This window comes from Lathamus discolor, chromosome 3, assembly GCF_037157495.1.
Source record: "Lathamus discolor isolate bLatDis1 chromosome 3, bLatDis1.hap1, whole genome shotgun sequence".
Classification (NCBI taxonomy): Eukaryota; Metazoa; Chordata; class Aves; order Psittaciformes; family Psittacidae; genus Lathamus; species Lathamus discolor.
The window spans coordinates 73,709,778-73,732,064 of record NC_088886.1 but is presented as its reverse complement, the minus strand read 5'-3'; the positions used below and the strand labels follow the sequence as shown (position 1 = coordinate 73,732,064).

The window sequence follows — 22,287 nt, the reverse complement described above, 5'->3', positions numbered from 1 at the left end:
CCCTTCCATTTTACTTCCCTTGTCATCTCTGCACCAGAAACACTGAAATAACCAGCCCAGCATCACTGCAGTTGTAATGACTGAACACCCACCTTAAGCACATCCAGAAAAAAGCCCTAATGTTGTAGGCTTCAGTGCTTTTAAATTATGTTTGTTACCATGAGAACTTGATTAAAATGCCACCCACAAGCTTGCAGAAGGGTAGGGGGGGAAACAACAACAACAACAATATACTTTTAATCAGTGGTAGTACACTTGCTGCATTGCAGCATTTTCCTCAGCTCCACACCATTCCGCAGGAAGAGGCAGCAGAGATGCTCAGACAGATCTGGTTTGCCGAATACTTTATCCTAGGAGAAAAATCCAGCTGACAGTTGTCATCCAGTGCTGTTACACAATGTTCCATTCAAGGGAGATAAAGCACATGTACATACATGTTCTGCACCCTGTCACAAGGCTTGATATGAATACTAAATCATTACATGTATGTGCTGGGGGCGGGGGGGGCAACTCTGACAGCCACTCTGGACAGAAGTTTATCTCATCTGAGATAAATCAAAGCTATAAACACTCTGGTTGTCCCTCCACCTTACCCATGTGCTAGCTGTATACATTTAGGCTGATTTTGATGTACACATACACCAGGAAATACAAATGATAGCGCCGTATCATCCAGGCTTTTTTCATAGAATCATAGAATAGTTAGGGTTGGATAGGACCTTAAGATCATCCAGTTCTAACCCCCCTGCCATGGACAGGGACACCTCACACTAAACCGTGTCACCCAAGGCTTCATCCAACCTGGCCTTGACCACCTCCAGGGATGGAGCACTCACAACCTCCCTGGGCAACCGATTCCAGTGCCTCACCACCCTAACAGGAAAGAATTTCCTCCTTATATCCAATCTAAACTTCCCCTGTTTAAGTTTTAACCCGTTACCCCTTGTCCTGTCACTACAGTTTCATCACTTTTGGATGAATAGCTGTGGGCACCACATCACTGCAGCCCGACCTGGAGCCAGAGTTGGCAGAACAGGCACCTCAAACCTGCAGGCCCTTCAAAGCACGTAATTAGCAGGGTGGCTGAATCAAGAGCCAGTAAGAAACCACTTAAAGTAGCTTGTTCAGCAGTATATGTGCTAAATGCCACAGCCGATGCAGGCTATAGGAACAGCACGTTTCACACCTCTGATCAGAATAACTTACTAGCTACTTACTCAAGGAGTCATCACACAGCTCTCTTTTAAAAAGGAGACATATGTGCTCACCCACAGGAGGAAAACTGCCCCTATTGTAATGAAGAGAGTGGCCAGACTGTGTCCCATTTAAGGTGAGAACACAGTGAGCTCCCCCGTGGAAGATCAATCACACTCTCAAGGACACTGTCCCTGCCAGAGCATTAGGCATCCTTTAGACTTCAAACAAATCAGCTCCAAGAGGAACAACCTATCAGACACAGAGAGATAGCATGCACCATGCCAGAAATCCTGGCTGCCATCTTCTCATGAGGGAAGTGCAAAGTGAGTTGAAAGAGGGGTTAAAAATAGACCTCTGATGTAAGTTCAGTGGAGCAGTCAGCTCTCCCAGTTCTCCACGCACATCTCCACACAACATCAGGAGCAGGTCTACAGGTTCTGATATTTGCAGCTACACTTTGACCTGTTATGAGTTAAACATCACCAATGATCAAGTGTTCTTCCCCAAAGGGGGCAATGGATCCAGGAACCGGCAGCAAGGGGACACCCTAAAAGATGGCGATGTCCCACCTGAACTGCTCAGGCTGCACAGGGTGATTGTACCAGCTGGGGTGGGGAGGCGCAAACAGCAGTGACACCAGAGGCTCTCAGCCGTGAAGAAGAATACAGGTGTACTTGCTGGCACTCCGAAGGCCAGGCAGGGAGTGTGCCATACCCCCCTCTAGGCGAGATCCGAAAGGAGATGGCTTTTAAGCACTGCCAATCAATATTTTTGGGAAGAACTGCACATGGCACTCATCACCAGTGACTCCAGTGAAGTCAAGAGAACTACCCTGACCTACCCCAGCTCGAAATCTGGTACCCACTGACTGCCTGGTGCTGCCACCTCAACCCCTTCTTGCTCCCACACGCTTACAGGACTGACTCCCACCAGCTTCCATGGGATGTAGAATCATAGAATCAAGTGGGTTGGAAAAGACCTTCAAGATGAAGTCCAACCATTCCTTAAGACTGCCAGGACTAAACCATGTCGCTGAGGGCCTCAACACCATGCAGGCAAAACACGTGCAAAGCTTGACCTTATATACACAGAAGACAATGGGCATGTCATACCGGAGGGTGGAACATGGCACAAAGAAGAATGCTACAATCATCCAAACCTCCCAGTGATGAAAAACTTCTCTCCTTTTTTTTTTCCAAGGAAAAGCTTGTTATTTTTCATAGAAATGGATTTTCCAGGAGATTAATAATAACATCAGCAATTATAAGGTACTTTAAATAAAGAGACTGCCCTTTTATTATCTATAGACTGCTGAGACTATGATTGTCTCACCTCTTCTTTGGATTATTGTTAATTTATTATTTGCTGGCAATTTATCTTTTTCCATTAGGCATTAGCTGCACAGAATTTGCTAAAGGATGAAGAAATCCATGCACTATTTAAATGCCTTCAGGATTATCTCACTCAAATACAGGTTTTCCTCCTCCTTCCACTGATGTGTAATATAGATACTCCTAAAAGAGTATTACACGATCTTTCACAAGGCAGAACAGTTTATGGTCAAGGCACCACGATACAAGCTCGGAGTTCAGTCCAGGGCTCTGCCGTTCACCTGCTCCATGACCTTGAACTTATGAATAAATAAGCCTGTGCCTCAGTTCTCCCAGCTTTAAAACACGGATTATAACATTCACGCTGTCTGTAACTTGCCTATTTATGCTGCAAAGCCTTCAGGGCAAGGGCTGTCTCTTCCCATATGTGTGAGGATGCTCTGGCTCCCAACCAAAGCCTTTGGATCCAGATCCCAGAAAGTTTTGCTCCAGACGCAGCATTTATCAGACACAGCATCTGCCTGAAGGCAGCAAATCAAAAAGGAGACCCAAAAGGACAGGACTACAACGCTGGGACTGACAGCAGAGCCCGAGTTGCTCCCTGAGCATGTTGGGGAAGCAGAGGAATCTGGGACTCTGTGTCCCCACTTGGCAGCGCTGGGGACAGAGGCAACCCTGGGCTTTGACTGTCTCACAGCTCCAGCCTGTGGGAGCCAGGAGCTCAGTTCAGGTCCCCCGCACTGCTGAATAGGACCCTGATCTCTTACACCGCTTGACAACCAGGCAGGAGCATCAAGAATAGCCCCAGTTTAAAACGCGTATGTGAAGTCCCCGAGGGAGGTTGCAGCCTGCAGCCCACGTTGAGGAGCCCCTGCTGTTGGTGTTAGCATGAAAACAAACAAAAAAGCAGATTCTTATTCCAACTGCTGGCCTGACCAACTGGGGTGTCTCCGAATGACTTCATCCTTTCACAGCATCTCCACAACACTTCCCCACTCTTTCCTCCAGGGATCTATATAAAGCTTTCTACATTTCCTCTTCTGATGGATGCTCACTTCTAAAAATACTTCTACAAAGAACTGCCTTTGGTAGCAATTAAAATATGACACAACCTAGTGCCAGAACACATTTCAGAAAACAGAGATCACAAGGTACGCATCATGTCCCTGACACCAACCTGCCTCCACAACCACATACCGGGTCCTTAAAATTCCTCTCTGACATTAAACCAGTGTTGCCGATCCCCTGCTCGATTCTGCTGGTTAAGTCAGCTGAAGATACCTAAATGTACAAGCAACTCAAAAATACTTGCTCCCTAATTCTCTCATTATGGTTGTGCCCAGGTTTCCTGTCTCTGCCTGTCTGCTGTGCCTATCCACATCCGTAACTGTGAATCACACTGGACATCCTTGTCACGTTTGACAGAAGATACTAAGCTCCTACCTACTACCTTAGGAAATCCACACATTGGGAGAGCAGCGAGAAAATATTAATGCCTCTGGGAAGGGAAATAGAAGGAGAAGAGCACAGCCCTTATTCCTTCTGCTTGACAGTGTCCTGGTGGTCTAACCAGGAGATGCAGAGCTCGCATGCAGCCATAGCATATGCTCTTTCTGGCCCCATTACCTGTCTAAGCAAAGACAGGTAGAGGATGAAACAGATGCTGCTTAACCTACAGTGGGAAGTCATTGCAGAGAACACATTGAAAGTTGCTACATGGAACTCAAATGAAGGCAGGAGACCCCCAAAGGAGTAAGAGGAGAATCTGGTGAGGAATCAGCAAAAACAAGGGGGAAGAGAGCAGGGGATGCAGGGAAGAACCAAGTGCTGTGGGTCTGATGGATTACAGGAGAGAGTGTGAATCCTTCAAAGGGAACCAAGGGGATGAGAAAACTTCCTGTGGTACCTGGTGCCACAGGAAGGGAATACAGAGGCTGGAGAGGTGGGGGTAGGCTGCAGGTAGCGGTGAAACAGGTCACAAGCTGGAAGCAGAGCCCTGCTACTGGCTACCACTGCACACTGGGAAATACCACCAAGTATTTTCATTTATAAGGCAGTTTAACTGGCACAACCATCACCAGCAGGGAGCTGAACTCAAACCAAGAGGAAGACCTGACTCCAGGCATCTCAAAGTATAGGTTTGTTCTGAAAGATACGTTTCAGATTGTGAGACAAGGCATTTTCATGACCTTATTAGATCCTACTCACTCAGACCAGAAAAGAATAGCTTTTCTTATCTTAATTTGGCAGTTCTATTGCTAGTGAAGCCAGATATCTAAACACTCAGAACCTGGGGGGAAAAAGGGGCAGGGCAGATCTAATTCCTTTTTAAGGCCAAGGTTTAGATTAGTTTTTAATGGAGCTGAACTATTTTGTCCATTTCCGTTACTTGGTACACTGGCCAACACGCAGAAATACCGAGCTGCGTTAGTAACAAGACTTATGCTGTATTAGGGAGAAAAATATTCCCAATGGAAGCATTCTAGAATAATAGAGACAGACTAGAGATGAAGCTGGCCTCATGTATTTTACAACTCATAGTACATTGGATCTTAAATCAAAACCCCACCCCCAAGTAAAATAGGATTAGATCCCTTGTTAGCTGCATAATGTATGTGCTTTCGCGCTGGTATGTCCCAGGTGAACTGCATCACGTGAGTATGGTTTTCCATCTACAATTTGCCAGCATGAACTACACAGTCTCTAAGCTACTAATTACACTGACAAAGAGCATCTCACCAGCATGGTGGCTGCTTACACCTCCATGCCTCTTTGTAGACTCAACTGTAAGCTCCTAGGGGTCTGGAACAACCCTGCTGTTTCAGCACGCAGCATCTAACACAACAGTGATCTAACCCAGACTTGGACACCCAGTTACTACTATTATGGTAGCTACAGCAATGAATCACGGAGCATTAGCAAGAATCACAGCAAAAGCTGTTGCAGACAGTAGTAGTTGCCAGGCATGCTGCCATTAACCCCAGACTTGACCCTCTTGTGTCTAATTCTGTTTTCATTAAACTCATAAAATGAAATAGAATTCGCCTGTGTTCTTAGGATTTTTAGCAGCAAAACTGAAGGGAGAGTAACTGTGAAAGCAAGCAAATTAAATGTCTGCACAAAAGAAGTTGTAACTACAATAAGGGTACCAGGGAGCTGTTATTAAGAGCATGCTGTAGAAAAACCTTACAGCTGTAGGTACAGGTAACATTAGGAATTAATTGCTGAGTAAGGACCAGTGCCTTGCAACCTACCCCAGATACCCCACACAGACATGGCAACAGGCAGAACAACAGGCAATCTCACCATTTCACTACAAAAACACCCTGAAACCTCTTGATTTAGAACTCAAGGATGATTTGGAGAACAATGGAGCACAAGTTGTAACATCAGGATCTCCCAATCGTAGCATTGTACACGAATGGCACAGCCCATAATATCCCTCTCCCTGCATAACTACCGCAGCTGCCAATGTGTCATGGCCAGAGAGCAGGCCGAATTATAACTTCCTGCTTCGGAAGGGACTGAAGCCTCAGAGGGTTTAGAAATGAGGGGAAAAAATGACTCATTTCAAGGATGACAACTAGAGTGCTTTCTGGTCATGATTATGAAGAGTTTTCTTTCATCAGCTATGCTGGAAAGAACATTATGATTCAAACATCTGCTCTTCTCATAAGCCTCACTCCTCAAGACAAATGAATGTGCACCTCTCCCAAACTGCACCCCCCCTGAGAATGCTCAGAGCACTCCCATCATTACTCCCACTATCTCTTTCAAAAGCATGTTTACTAACACAACTGCTTAAGCACACACAACTCAGGCTTAAGTCTGAGCCTGAGTCTCCCAGCACACGCTTAGGCATTTGGTGACTCGCACTACAAAGCCATTTTCAGCTATCAAGCGAGAACGGGTTCCTTTTATTCACAAGGGCTTTGCCATGCAGCACTCTCCCTGCTGACGGGTGACAGCACATCCCCTGTGTGCTGCATCCTGACACCAGCCAGAACCACATTTCCAAGGGAAATTCAGCAGAACTCAGTGGTAGAAAGACAAAGGTGGCTTTAGGCAGCAGCAGGGCTTGCTGTGGAGATAAACAAAGGGTGCCTGGTAGGCAGGTCACTGGAGGAGGCTTTTTGAGCAGGTCACCTTCATCTTGCTTAATTCTGTTCTTCTATAAAGACACTTAAACACCACCCAGCAATGGAAAAGCTCAGCACTGGGGCTGGCTGTTGAGCCCGACAAAAGCATCAAGCACTACCTGCAACACACAGAGCAGTTCGGTTCCCCTTACTTGCCAACCTCTTCCTCAAAACCTAAGCTCCTTTGCTCAGAGGGGACAGGAAGGGTGACATTTCCCTCTAGCCCACCTTTTGTGTCCAAGGGGTTGGAGAGATGTTTACTTAAAAGCTGCAGCATGTCATATAACATCTGCCTGTCAATTCCTGCCTGAACAGTCTTCCTTCTTGGCTGTAAACAAGTGTCAAGCATCTACTAGTGACTCAGCCTGCTAGGTAGGATTATTACTAACACCACCATGATTCTACTACCATCATCATGATTTACTAGTGACAGGACATTCTCCTTCCTTTCCACTGCTTGACAACCCTGCCTGAGTCCTTTCAACATGCAGTAAATACCACCTTTGATAGCTGATAAAAACAAGCAACCCAGTGTTTTGCCTTTACGGCATATGCTCAAAACAGGTGTTTTCAAACGGAAGAAGGTGCAGATAATGGCTATTAAGATAATCACAGGAAAGGAGTAAAGAGACAGGTTGATTATAAATCAATGAGCTTTTGACTCTCCAGAAATCAAGATATTTCACCTGCAGGTACTAGAAGAAATCCTCTTCTCCTAAAAACTGTTCTAACCACTGCTCACTGACACCTTTCTGTACAATGTTAACTTCCAATCAACAGTGAGGGAAGTCTCTAAGTCTGAAATACAAGCTAAAGTGTATTTAAACTGTAGTCATTTAAAGTACACTCATCTCTCCTCAGAACTCATACAAGATGAGCTAGAGAAGAGGTTCTGACCTAACTGAACAAAATACTGATGCACCCATGCTCTCCCTGAGTACACTGCATGTCCTCCTTGGTCTCATGCTGTCTTCAAGCCTGTGCTCAGGATGGCTGCTGCCAAGCACCAACCCCATTTGTGTGCTCTCCTCCTGAGCATCCATAGGTTGACAGTAGAAAAAGCAGCGTTAACATTTATGCGTTACTCAACATTATTAGGAATCTCAATGTGGCAGAGCCTTTAGAGGGTGAGTCCCCCCTCCTGCATAGAAAACAGCCCCACACTAGGCCTACGCAGTGCCCAGGTGAGCAATTTGTCTTGGTATCTTCTTCCTTTTGTGGAGGGCCTTAATAAAACCAGCCTAGTGAAAACGTCGTGCCAGAAGGAGATACTGATTTTGTTCACAGTGTGCAGGGAATCACAGGGCTCACTGACCAGCATGAAGAGTCACTGTATCAGCCCCAGAAGCACTGGAACTAAAACCACACCATCAGAGAATGCTATAACACTTCCAAAGCTGAGCCCTCAGCTGCAAACAGGCTGTACTAGCACCCCAGCTCAGAGGGATGCGAGCCCTCTGTGCCACCTTGCTGGTTCTGGTACTCCTCCTCCACGTGCAACAGACCAGTCTTGGGGGATGCTCTCACACAGGAGACAACGTGACATCCTCCTTTTCCTGAATCCCTACCTCATTTATACAACTTTCCCATCACTCACCTCCAGCACATTATTTCCACTGCTAGTTTCCACTGTTATTTTCAGTCACTACAGAGACAACGGGACACAGAACAGACAGCAATGCTCACAAGACATCGTAACCCATTTCTATCTCCTAGCCACTGATGCAGTGACTCTGTGTAGAAAATGCTAGTTCTGATTTCCCTATTTTCATAGAACCATAGAATAGTTAGGGTTGGAAAGGACCTTAAGATCATCAAGTTCCAACCCCCTGCCATGGGCAGGGACACCTCACACTAAACCATCCCACACAAGGCTCTGTTCAACCTGGCCTTGAACACTGCCAGGGATGGAGCACTCACAACCGCCCTGGGCAACCGATTCCAGTGCCTCACCACCCTTACAGGAAAGAATTTCCTCCTTATATCCAATCTAAACTTCCCCTGTTTAAGTTTGAACCCGTTACCCCTTGTCCTGTCACTACAGTCCCTGATGAAGAGTCCCTCCCCAGCATCCCTATAGGCCCCCTTCAGGTACTGGAAGGCTGCTATGAGGTCTCCACGCAGCCTTCTCTTCTCCAGGCTGAACAGCCCCAACTTCCTCAGCCTGTATCCATACGGGAGGTGCTCCAGTCCCCTGATCATCCTCGTGGCCCTCCTCTGGACTTGTTCCAGCAGTTCCATGTCCTTTTTATGTTGAGGACACCAGAACTGCACACAATACTCCAGGTGAGGTCTCACAAGAGCAGAGTAGAGGGGCAGGATCACCTCCTTCGACCTGCTGGTCACACTGCTTTTGATGCAGCCCAGGATACGGTTGGCTTTCTGGGCTGCGAGCGCACACTGAAGCCAGCTCATGTTCATTTTCTCATCGACCAGCACCCCCAAATCCTTCTCTGCAGGGCCGCTCTGAATCTCTTCTCTGCCCAACCTGTAGCTGTGCCTGGGATTGCTCCGACCCAGGTGCAGGACCTTGCACTTGGCATGGTTGAACTTCATAAGGTTGGCATCAGCCCACCTCACAAGCGTGTCAAGGTCCCTCTGGATGGCATCCTTTCCCTCCAGCATATCAACCGAACCACACAGCTTGGTGTCATTGGCAAACTTGCTGAGGGCGCACTCAATCCCACTGTCCATGTCAGTGATGAAGATGTTAAACAAGACCGGTCCCAACTCCGATCCCTGAGGGACACCACTCGTTACCGGTCTCCAGTCGGACATCGAGCCATTGACCACAACTCTTTGTGTGCGGCCATCCAGCCGGTTCTTTATCCACCGAGTGGTCCATCCATCAAATTGATGTCTCTCCAATTTAGAGACAAGGGTGTCGTGTGGGACAGTGTCAAACGCTTTGCACAAGTCCAGGTAGATGACATCAACTGCTCTGCCCCTGTCCATCAGTTCTGTAGCCCCATCACAGAAAGCCACCAAATTGGTCAGGCAGGACTTCCCCTTAGTGAAGCCATGCTGGCTCTTTTCATTTCAGACTTGCCCACTTTAACTGCCTGTGGCATCCCAGTAGCACCAAAAGGTTATGGGGCACTTCACAGATATACTCTTTTATTTCAAGAGCAATGTCAGTTAAAGATGGGACCTGCAGAGACAATTTAAGCTTTGCACAGTGGATGTCTGAGAATTTACTTTATTGCCAGTGGAATATTATCAGTGGAGGGGAGGTGACTGCAATAAAACTACCCGTTACTTTAAGTCTTACAGGCTAATTTAATCCCTCATTTAATACAAGGGTTTTCTGGGGCCATGGGAAAATTCCTGAAGTGTGCAGGATTACTGCAGGGAGCCAGCCTGTGGGCACACTGGGATGGTGCTCAACGGGACGGCTGCCTCTAGGGCAGCCCCTGCCCTCCTGTGCTCCTTCCTCTAGGGCAGCCCCTGCCCTCCTGTGCTCCTTCCCACACTGCTGGGCTGCTTGTGCTATGCTTCCCAAAAGAAGGAGTAGCACTGAAACTCAGTGCCACAACAAAAGGCACCTTAAACCTCAGGAATGACAGCAGCATGCGTCTCAGGGACGGGACAGCTTGCACACACAGCACTCATCGACTCCCACAGCCATGGCAGGCCATAGCTTGTGAGAGAGAGGAGTCCACAGGTGAAAAGCGTATTTGTGTGTGTGCTTTATACAGCCTAAAAACTCAGAGGGCCAAATTTGATTCTTGATCTCCATTTCCTTCAGATTCACAAAGCCAGGAGAGACTGCATGCAGAAGTAAACTAGGAGCTGGTCAGGAAACAGATTTATGGGCTTATAAAAGCTCAGGAAGTACAAAACCAGCCTTGTACCCAACACATATACACACGAGTGCATCCATGCATGTACACACAGATCCCAGATCACACACTATTATGTTGGCTTCCTTCTGCAGTACCACCTTGCCTCCCTTTATGGCTGTGCTTCATCTTTCCATTCTTTCCTCATGAAGCATCTCAGCAGCCTCAGAAGCATGGCACAGCCTACTTGAATAATTAATTGTGTGTGTGTGTGTTCATGGTGCTCATGAAGCATCTGAACCTCCTCTAGCTTGCTGAGCTCAGAGGAGATCCTGGGAAGGGGACCACCATCCCATTATGCCCTACATCTCACTCTCCATGAGCTTCTACAGCCATCTCCTGAGCTCACTGAAACCCTTTTGCTTTGCCTTTGTTGTAAGGCCAGAGCAAACACATTTCACCCCAAATGAACAGCAGTATTTCACCCTACCCTGCCCAAGCAGAGTTAGAGCAGCAGGAACTCGGGCACTTTGCCACCTTACTTACACTGCCCTCCTGCATTTCTTCCTTACGCTTCATACACTGTCTGCCAATAAAACTCCATTCCCGTTTGCTGAAGTTCAGTATTCTGTCTTTAGCATTTCGAACTGATGCTTGTGAGAACAGAAGCTACGTTCGCTTGTAAATCAAACCGAAATGAATACACGTGCATACAGAAACACTGGCAAAACAAATGACACAGGCAGCACATGTTCTCTCTAACACTTGTTTTCAGTCTGCTGAGACAGGGGTCTCCTGAATGTTTTCTCTCTTCCAAAGCAGAGAAAAAGTGCATTTCTTTGATCTAATCCAATCAATTCCAATTCTGGAGCTGAGGCGGTACTGTGCGTGCCCTTACTCTGCCACTGTTCTTATCTTTTCTGTGGTGTTAACTCACTGCAGTGGCAGGACATGACACACCAGAGCCGTGTGCAGCAACACCGTCACCAATCTCAGCTGCTCCATCTTTGTGTCAACACCATCTTAGGCCCTTTCCACCCAGAGCTGTAAGCAAGCTCCTGCTAAGCCAAAAGCAAGAAGACAGCTGCTTTGACAATGGGTACAGTGGCTACAAAAGCGGGAACCAACCCCAGAAGAATAAAGTGCTCCAGGAGCCAGAGGAGTTTTCTTTTTGCTCTTTTCTCAAGCCTCCTTGGTCTGTTGAAGCAGCCTCCTTGTGAAACTATGCCAACACGTAAAAAGGTCATACCTGGTTAAGCAGATGACAGGATGCTGTGTCTGGTTCTTAAGCAAGGGAAACTCTCTGTTCCTATAAAGAAATAGAGAAAAAACATGCTCTATTTAGTCTCTGTTCAGTGAATTTTGCATAAACTCAACACTATGAGGACTACAAGATGCTGTAAATGTGTACACTTATATTCCAGCCTTTTTCTCTCGGCTTTGTTTCCCAAGGCTCACTAGAGACACACTAATTCAGATCCCTGTTATGTCCAGCCTGCTTCGGGACCACCAAGGAGTTGCTAAATCCTTCGGCTTTCCCTAAGAAAAGCTGGCAATGGCTTCAAAATGCCACCTTCCCTGGATTCAGGGAAAGCAAATGGAGCACAGCACACCCCCAAGCCAGCCTCCCTCCACTGGGAGACCTGGCAGGCTGCTACATGCACAGCTTCTGCTGCAGGAGCATCTCAGGCAGGAACAAGGAAAGCGTCTGCCAAGACGCCTAGAAAGTAATGAAAGAAGATCAGGAGCCCCCCGCTGACTTCCCAGCACCCAAAAATATCAATGCAGGGAACTCCTCCATTTTCTTCTTAAACCTGTTTCTCTCGCCTCACTTGTAGAGCAGAGGGCCCTTCTGCCACATGTATCTTTGAGTATCCCCTAAGCATCCTCGCAGATGCTTGTAACCGTGCTGCTTTTAATTGGGCAGAACTTAATTCCCCATATAGGATACGTGACTCAAGCTAATGCTTCTCTTTGGGAGTTGTTTCTTTCAAAGGTTCAGCAAGAACAAGCCAGGCATTTCCAAGAACCAGATTAATGAGGAATTCATGACTAAAACCAAGTTAAAAACAAGGATAGGATTAAGGTAGTGAGGAAAAATAAGATACAAGTATGGAATTAAAGAGAACCATAATGCATATGCACAAAGGGGAGCAACCTTAAGCTGGAGTTCACGCCTTTCCTATTTCCAAGCTTGGACTCTCATCCTTCGACAGCGAATTACTCTCCTTGCCTACACCATGTCACTGGCATGGGGCTGTGCTAGCTACAGCTTTCCACCAGTTTGCCCAGTTAACAACCAGCAGGAATGGAAAGACTTTGTTGCCTTGAAGGGGGAAGGTTTCAGATGGTTTTGACAGCAAATAAATGGGAAGCGACTGCTCCACCTTACTGCAGAGGCCGTCATCAGAGTGCACCGTTCACTTACAGGCAATAATTAGTTACACTAAGTGAGCTACACGGAGATGAGGCTCCAGCCAGCATCAATCCTACCCCCCCACCGCGGGATGAAGAGGAATGTTAAAATAAGCTAATTAAATTTGCTCTGGCTCAGCAAAAAGATCGATGTTCTCGACAGCTGAGTGCTGCGCACTCGGCATCCCAACAGCCCTCTGATGTGTCACTGCTGCAACGCCATGGAGCCAGAATCAGGGGAGGCGGATGCTCGCCTCCTGGCAGAGGTAACAGCAGAAGACAGAAGCATTCAACAGGAGCACTAACAGAAAGATAGACATACCTGCAGCACGTGTGCCCAATGATCAGATGGCATTTTGACATCAAAAATACTGCTTTGTGCTTTCGTATTGTCTACCACCACTGAACACAGAACCATAGAATGGTTTGTGTTGGAAAGGACCTTAAACACGCACTCTAATAGGCTGAACTGAACCCCCTCTGCTAAAGGTCTACTGCAATAAATGTGGCTTTAGCCAGCAGCAGAATACCAAAATACCAGACAATCAAAATACAGAAGCGGGAGGCAGTTCTGCTGCCCCAGGAATTTGCTGGGGACAGGCTGTGATCAGCATTTCCACCTCTTGCTGACCAGGAAGAAAATGAGATGGTTCAAAGATTCCTCCCCTAGAAAACAGATTAGAGACCCCCCCACACCAAGGAGCCAACAGCTCCGTGCTCGGGGCAGTTGTCTAGGAAGCAAGAAGTTAACATTCAAGTGCCTGGTCAGAACCTGGCACCACATGCATGAATGGGGTTTTTGACTTCCTACGAGCATCTTCTAATAGGCATCACAGAAACATGGTGGGATGGCTGCTATGACTGGAGTGTTGGAATGGAAGGTTACAGGCTCTTTAGAAAGGACAGGCCTGGCAGGCGGGGAGGGGGAGTTGCCCTTTATGTTAGGGATAGGCTGGAGAGTATGGAACTCTGTCTGGGGACAGGTGAGCAGTTTACAGAGAGTTTGTGGGTCAGAGTTAGAGGGAAAACAGCCGTGGGAGACATTACTGTGGGGATCTGTTACAGGCTGCCTGATCAAGGAGAACCTGTGGATGAAGCACTCTACAGACAGATAGGAAAAGCCTCACGCTCGCAGGCCCTTGTCCTCATGGGGGACTTCAACCACCCTGACCATCTGTTGGACCGATGGCACTGCACGGCACAAGCAATCCAGGAGGTTCCTCAATTGTGTGGAAGACAACTTCCTTCTGCAAGTAATAGAGGAGCCGACAAGGAGAGGTGCCGTGCTTGACCTTGTGCTCACCAACAGGGAAGGGCTGGTTGAGAATGTGGTGCTCTGGGGCAGCCTTGGATGCAGTGATCACGAGATGGTCAAATTTGAGATCCCCAGGACAGTGAGAAGAGCATGCAGCAAGCTCACTGCCCTGGACTTCAAAAGAGCAGACTTTGGCCTCTTCAGGAGCCTGCTTAGTAAGGTTCCATGGGATATAGCCCTGGAGGGCAGGGGGCCCAAGACTCTTGGTTGATATTCAAGGATCATCTGCTACAGGCTCAGGAGTGCTGCATCCCAACTAGAAGGAAGTGCGGCAGAAGGGCCAGGAGACCTCCTTGGATGGATAAGGAGCTGCTGAGGAAAATTCAAAGGAAAAAAGAGGCTTATAAAAAGTGGAAGCAAGGACAGGCGGCCTGGGAAGAGTACAGGGATGTTGTCCGGGAAGCGAGGGACCAGGTCAGGAAGGCTAAGGCCCAGTTAGAATTAAACTGGGCCAGGGATGTTAAGGATAACAGGAAGGGATTCTACAGGTACGTAGCAAACAAAAAACAGACTAGGGACAACATAGGCCCCCTGAGGAAGCTCTCGGGAGAACTGGCTACACAGGATTTGGATAAGGCTGAGGTTCTGAATGACTTCTTTGCCTCGGTCTTCACTGGCAAAGGCTCTGACTGCACCACCCAGTTCTTAGAAAGTAGACGCAAGGACTGTGAGAATGAAGACCTTGGGCCCACTGTAGGAGAGGATCTGGTTCGAGACCATCTTAAGAACCTGAATGCGCACAAGTCCATGGGACCTGATGAAATCATCCGCGGGTCCTGAAGGAGCTGGCGAATGAAGTTGCTAAGCCACTGGCCATCGTATTTGAAAAATCATGGTAGTCAGGTGAAGTTCCCGATGACTGGAAAAAGGGAAATATAACCCCCATTGTCAAGAAGGGGAAAATGGAAGACCCGGGGAATTACAGCCCAGTCAGTCTCACCTCTGTGCCTGGAGAAATCTTGGAGCAGATCCTCCTGGAAGGCATGCTAAGGCACATGAAAAACAACAAGGTGCTTGGTGACAGCCAGCATGGCTTCACTAAGGGGAAATCCTGCCTGACCAATTTGGTGGCCTTCTATGATGGGGCTACAGAACTGATGGACAAGGGTAAAGCAGTTGATGTCATCTACCTGGACTTGTGCAAAGCGTTTGACACTGTCCCACACGACATCCTTCTCTCTAAATTGGAGAGATATCAATTTGATGGATGGACCACTCGGTGGATAAAGAACTGGCTGGATGGCCGCACAAAAAGAGTTGTGGTCAATGGCTCAATGTCCGGCTGGAGACCAGTAACGAGTGGTGTCCCACAGGGATCGGTGTTGGGACTGGTCTTGTTTAACATCTTTATCGCTGACATGGACAGTGGGATTGAGTGCGCCCTCAGCAAGTTTGCCGATGACACCAAGCTGTGTGGTCCGGTTGATACGCTGGAGGGAAGGGATGCCATCCAGAGGGACCTTGACATGCTTGTGAGGTGGGCTGATGCCAGCCTTATGAAGTTCAACCATGCCAAGTGCAAGGTCCTACACTTGGGTCGGAGCAATCCCAGGCACAGCTACAGGTTGGGCAGAGAAGAGATTCAGAGCAGCCCTGCGGAGAAGGACTTGGGGGTGCTGGTCGATGAGAAAATGAACATGAGCCGGCTTCAGTGTGCGCCCGCAGCCCAGAAAGCCAACCGTATCCTGGGCTGCATCAAAAGGAGCGTGACCTGGAGGAAGGAGGTGACCTGGTCGAAGGAGGTGAACCTGCCCCTCTACTCTGCTCTTGTGAGACCTCACCTGGAGTATTGTGTGCAGTTCTGGTGTCCTCAACATAAAAAGGACATGGAACTGCTGGAACAAGTCCAGAGGAGGGCCACGAGGATGATCAGGGGACTGGAGCACCTCCCATATGAAGATAGGGTGAGAAAGTTGGGGCTGTTCAGCATGGAGAAGAGAAGGCTGCATGGGGACCTCATAGCAGCCTTCCAGTACCTGAAGGGGGCCTATAGGGATGCTGGGGAGGGACTCTTCATCAGGGACTGTAGTGACAGGACAAGGGGTAACAGGTTCAAACTTAAACAGGGGAAGTTTAGATTGGATATAAGGAGGAAATTCTTTCCTGTTAGGGTGGTGAGGCACTGGAATGGGTTGCCCAGGGAGGTTGTGAGTGCTCCATCCCTGGCAGTGTTCAAGGCCAGGTTGGATGAAGCCTTGTGTGGGATGGTTTAGTGTGAGGTGTCCCTGCCCATGGCAGGGGGGTTGGAACTAGATGATCTTGAGGTCCTTTCCAGCCCTAACTATTCTATGATTCTATGATTCTAATAACCGTAGTACAGAACGTCTTAGGAAAGGTTTCTTCTTGTTTGTTTTACTCCCCAACCCTCTTTCTTTAGACAGAACCCTCTGAAGAACCTACCCCAGTAAGAAAGTCACTGAAATTGGCACAGTCTTTAGAAAAGCTTCATTCTTTGATGCAGGAAAATGCTGGCTTGCCAATGCGTTGGAGCCAGGACAGCACCTGGGCTGCTCCAAGCGTTGCCCGTCCCAGGGAAAGGGCACACTACAGACAAGCTGCTTGTCACTCCTAATGGGAAGCTGCCATCAGGAGACTCTTCGATCTTGGATATGGAAACCTTTATGAAGACCATGCAAGCTTCTCACAATGCAGAAACCTTGCTGGAGTCTCATTTACACACTCAGAATGCTAAATGTACTCAGCACACATTTCCTTTCACTGAAGAACATGTACAGGTTTCTGCTGATGCAGACTTATGCAGGTCTAGGTGGCTCTAGGCTGGATGCACTGTGACCTACCATCAAATGGATATAGGTACCTGTTTACTTTGCCTCTTCCATTCACCCTGTGGGTAGAGCATGTCACTGATAGCATCCTCCTTCCCCTGTTGTGTATATTAGGGATTACACTTCCTTCTTTTTGTTAAACACTTTGACATCTATCTATAAAAACTGATAGAAAAAAAAGACTCAAAGTGCATATACATACACACACAACAGAGGACTAAGTCTTGCTTTTATGCACAAGGTTATTTGCAACTACTCTTCACTTACATACACCTAATCCTGCTTCTCCTCTTATTAAACTTTAAAAACCACCCTGGCTTGATAGACGTATATATTTTATTCAAATAAATAACACATCTGTATTTTACAGGAGCTGTTTCCCTTTCTTTCCTTTTGGGGGACTTTTTCAAAGACTCCTGGATCATCCATCCAACAACGCACCCGTTCTGCAGTTATCTGCAATGAAAATAGTAAGGACCAAGTGCATACTCTTCCAAAACTGTTCCACTTCTTCCCCTCACAAAAGAGCTGTGCTGTTATCCTGAGGGGTCAGCCCATCCTGCTGACCTGATGCCCTGACCATGCCTTGCACAGTTCCATTGGCTTCACCAAGCTCCTGCCCAACTCCACAGTTAAGAGTAGAAACTCTTCCATGTGGGAGCTTGTTTTTTGCTACATACTCCCTCAGAGCAGCGTGCAAGCAATGGTAAAAACCTAAATTGCCACAAATTACTTTCAAGCATTTAGTGTTCTGCCCAACAATGCATTTTACACACATTAGTCTGCAAACACTAAGGCTGCAAATGGATCTGATCCATTAGCACCAAAGCTTTCCACACAGCTTTTCCTTTTAGAGCACACTCTCCTCCTCCTTCCTACTTTCTATGCCCCCCCCCCCCCCCCCCCGCCATGCTTTCCCAGCTGGTGTTGATGTGGACAGCAAATGTCTTCCAAGCACTGCAGCTAAAGGAGGTGATCCAGAGGCCAGGTTCTGCTGGTGTAAATTGCTGACCATGAGCAGAAGTCAGTAGCTTACCCTGCCTGCAGACACGGCCCAAAAACTGAGGAAGGACTGCAGCAGGATGCTGCCTTAACTCAAGAATCAAGAGTTCAGTGCCACTCTCAGCACTGATGCCAGCTCACTGGATGAGCATTCCCACTGCTCATCCAGTGACTACAGCAATCTCCTCTCACTGTAATATCCACTTCAAAGGTTTCAGTAGTTTAAAAGAAAGCCCCACAAGTTGAGAAAATCTATACATGGGGAAAAGCATCTTGGGGATGCTAACTGCTAGTCTGAGCAGCTCACAGCCACGAAGGCAGAGGAGACGAGGCAGGCTGGGTATGACCCTGAGGAGGAGATGGGGAAGATGAAAAGCTCTCTCAGCATCCAAGAAACTTGGTAACTGGAGCCTGAAATACTCTGCAGACAGGAGACACTGCTCAATCATTTATGCGAAGTCGAGGTAAGCAGCGTCAGCATAGCTGGCTTGGGAGGAAACAAGTATGCTCACCCTGTTGACACAGAAGTAACTTGGCTACATTAGTGGCTGCCAGTAAGTAAGGAATAAAGAAAGGAAACAGAAGGAGAAGGAAAGCAAAGGATAAAATGAGTACATCAATATTTTCACAGCTTGCACAGAGCAGCCCAGCTAGGACCCTAAGGGGGTTTGTTTCAGGAACCTCAGGGATGGAGACAATTGGTACATTTGATGAAAATACATGGTGTCTGGGCTTTATAAATGGTGTCTCTAATAGTGTATCCGATTTTATAAATAGCAGGGAAAGAAATGGCTCTGATGACAATTACTGCCGAGGCATTTTGCCGCGACTACTGGCACAGTCCTGTCATTAACACTCCATTTCTCTTCACCACAACTTACTTCCTTTGTAGTTGCTCAGCGATGATAGGTCTGGGGGCTGTTTTCCTGGTCTTGTCAAGATGAATTTTAATGCATACTGCTTGAAAGATGTGCCACCTGCTATTTTATATCTATAATTTATTGTATAATGAGTGCCTATAAATCCTTATGATAGCTTAAGAGACTTGCAAAATGAATCGCTGGCCTAGTTGTTTCTCAGCTCGTCAGCAAAGCCGGACCGGCTCAGGTCACTTTGAGTTCCTCCAGACACCTGCTTTGGCTGCAGCTCTGGCTGGCTTCATCCACAGAAGAATCTGGCTTCCAGGAGAAGGGCCACTGTAGGGCTCTCACTGCTGCCATGGCAATGATAGCTTTTGCCATTTGCTTTAAGACGTCTCATGTCTTTCAGACACCCATCAAACCACTATATGGGCACAAGCTGTATCTTCACATGCTGGAGAGGAAAACCTCACTCAAGAACCCTTTCTGGACAAGGACTGTGTGCTACAGTCGTTTGGTGAAACAGAAACCAGCAACCCAGAGTGTTGGTAGCCAGGAGAAACTCCTCAGTTAAGACCTGGGACTGTGAAATCTTCCACTGACGAAGGGCACACTGTCCTCACCTCAGTATCACACAGCACAAGGCATGTTTCCACACTTCAGTCTAGCACCACACACACAGAGCTCCCATAGGGAGCTGGAGACTTACCCATCTGGGACATTACTTTGCATTCCCCCTACCTCTCAGGACCAAGACCTTGCCAAGCACTAAATGAACGGGGTGGGGGGGAACCCAACCCTGCTTCAGAACAAGGGTACTGTAGTACAGGCATCTCATTAAACACTGCATTTAATCTGTTTTTGGACTAGCACCACTTTCTAAAACAAGCCATAGCCTTCAGTAAGCTCATGGATGCAAAACCAAAAGTGCGTGTTGAAATGAGACTGTTCCCAAGCAAATAAAGCCATGATGTGCCAAGACTGCAGAGGGCTTTCTGTCTCAGCCATGAATGGCAGACACCATCAACAGAGAAAATCAGCCACTGCCTTTCATCTCTGTACAAAAGCCTTGAGAGCCAAGCTGCTGCACACTGGCAGCATGGGAGTCTTTCCCTCAGACAGCATGTTAATTTGGGGGCAGGAAAAGGAGAGGAAGGGAGGAAGGCAGAAGAGGGCCTGAGGAGCTGGGACAAAGAGTCATGGCTGGGCAGAGCCATTTCAGCTTTGCTAGGCATGGGTTTAGGGAAGCTGGAGATGCACTGCCCAGACAGGAGCCTGCACATCTGGCTGAGCCTGGCATGAGCACATAGCACAGACCAGCCATGGGTCCACACTGTCGACACTGCTGCTCCAGGGACCACTCCAACCCCGCAGCAATGAGGGCATCTTCTCAGCTGCTGGTGTTGAGTCCTGTCCTGGTGGAAGATTCACCCCAGAGGGAAAGCAGCGACACATCACTCCATGATAAGCTCTATGCTTTCTTGTCTAAGTTAAAGGTGGGGTTCCTTTCCCTGCATCATCCAGGGCTGTAATACAAGAATAGCCCATGTGTGGGGTGGATGGAGGTGGACACACAAGGCAGCTGCAACAACTGCCTTCCACAGTCCTGTCTTTCACAATTACTGGTGGTCTTAAGGGGCAGGAAGGGGGCTTTCTGCAGCTGAGAAATTAGGGATGTAAGAGAAGGGGTTAAAAAACATGAGCCGTTGCATTGGCTCGGCTCCATCCTCTTGCTTGAGGATCTTGCTTGGATGGGGCTTTGAACTAGATCATCTCTAAGGTCCCTTCCACCCCAAACCATTCTGTGATTCTGAGATCCTTTTCCAACACACTAGTTCTGTTGATCCTGCAGATTCTCCCGTGATGTACTAGGCAGACAGAAAATTCCCTTGGTACCTCCTATACCCAAGAACCAACTTGGTATTTCAGGTGTGATGGAAACGCAAGCACGACAATTAAAATGTCACTTGGGTTGGGTTTACTTTTTTGTCAGTGTGATATTATTGTAAACGTCAAACTTTAGATGATCTGATGAAAAGGTGGTAAAATCCCATTTCACAGGTTTGTAGACTGAAACTTACTGTGGGTAAGAGCGGGTTACTGCCCGAGACAGGGAGAAAACCAGCTCTTGCCTCTAGTAATAAGGTCAAACATATATTCCCAGCATTGCCCCTGATGCAACACAGTGTGTAACTCTACAACCCTGTAGTAACTAAGTGCAGCCTTTTCCCAGCGTGCCTGCTAACACAAATTACACGATGCCAGGAGAAGGGCAACAGTTCAGGATTCAGGGCTGCTCTGGGGCTGCATGGGGAAGCCACGTTAGCCTCCAGCTAGTCCACAGGTTTCTGTGACCAGCTGGCTATACGTTAGCTCTAATTTTAAAGGCTCCAAAGTTAACTTTGAGGAGCAGAGAGCAGTTGTGTGGTACCCATAGTAACAGTTTAAGCTGCAGTTTTTATACTGAGATGGATATATTTGAGATAATAAGGCCTAAAGCACCAGATTAAATAAGGAAGGGGCACAGAAGACATTGACTAGATCACATCTTCCAAGGCACAGCTCCGATGTTGTGGCATATGTGCCACCAGAGACACCCAAGACAAATACAAACAGCATAAAACCATTGCCTGAAGACCTCCACCTGGGAACAAACATGGCAGGGGACGCAGCATAGGTCAGCAGGCATTCCCAGCCTATTTCTGCAGAAATATCAGCACCATACTGTGTATTTCTGCTCCTTCCTTCTCCCTAGTTTACAGCATCCTAGCCAAGCAGTGGTGTGGGGGGGTCTGACCACATCCCACGGCACCTTATGGAAGTTTTGCTGGCACTGTTTTGGTACAAACCACATTGCTGTGCTCATGATCACACTACAGACCCATTTCACACACGTTCCAGTAATACATGCACTTCCCATGCACAATACAACTGCAGAGCAAAAGCTCCAGAGGCTTTAAACCTTTTATCTTTTAAATCACCTCTAAACTGCTTATCTCCATTAGCAATCTGGAATGCACAAGTCACCTGTCACAGGCTGAAGGGGAATTAAGCAAACCAAAGTCTTTCGGTAGTTGACAAATGGAAGCTTTTTGCTTGCTTTGCTGGGGATTTTCCAGACACCCTCTCCTGCTGTCATTGCCTCCACATCTGCCCCTCTGGAGCCCTGGGAAAGGCCCTCCATCACCCCCTGCACATGCCAGCCAGGCACCCCAGGAACAGTATCTACAAACTGTTATCAGCCGAATGAGACCATAGCACACAGCCCACCAAACACCTTCCTTGTGCAGCTGCAGAGGCTCTGGGGTGGTCAATGGCGCAGAATCTAGCTGGAGGTCTGTGACTAGTGGAGTTCCTCAGGGGTCGGTGCTGGGACCGGTGCTGTTTAATATTTTCATCAATGACCTGGATGAGGGAACTGAGTGCACCCTCAGAAAGTTTGCTGATGACACAAAACTGG

General features: G+C 47.7%; 1 protein-coding gene across 9 annotated transcripts in view; it reads right to left on the bottom strand.

Annotated features, from left to right (window-relative positions):
• The window catches only part of MAP2 (microtubule associated protein 2), a 227,169-nt gene that overhangs the window by 90,399 nt on the left and 114,483 nt on the right, over positions 1-22,287 (bottom strand). For all 9 annotated transcript variants that reach the window (XM_065669792.1, XM_065669793.1, XM_065669794.1 and 6 more), the window contains exon 4: positions 11,699-11,758. The gene's annotated coding sequence lies outside the window, so the exon portion shown is untranslated. The remainder of the gene's footprint in view (positions 1-11,698; positions 11,759-22,287) is intronic.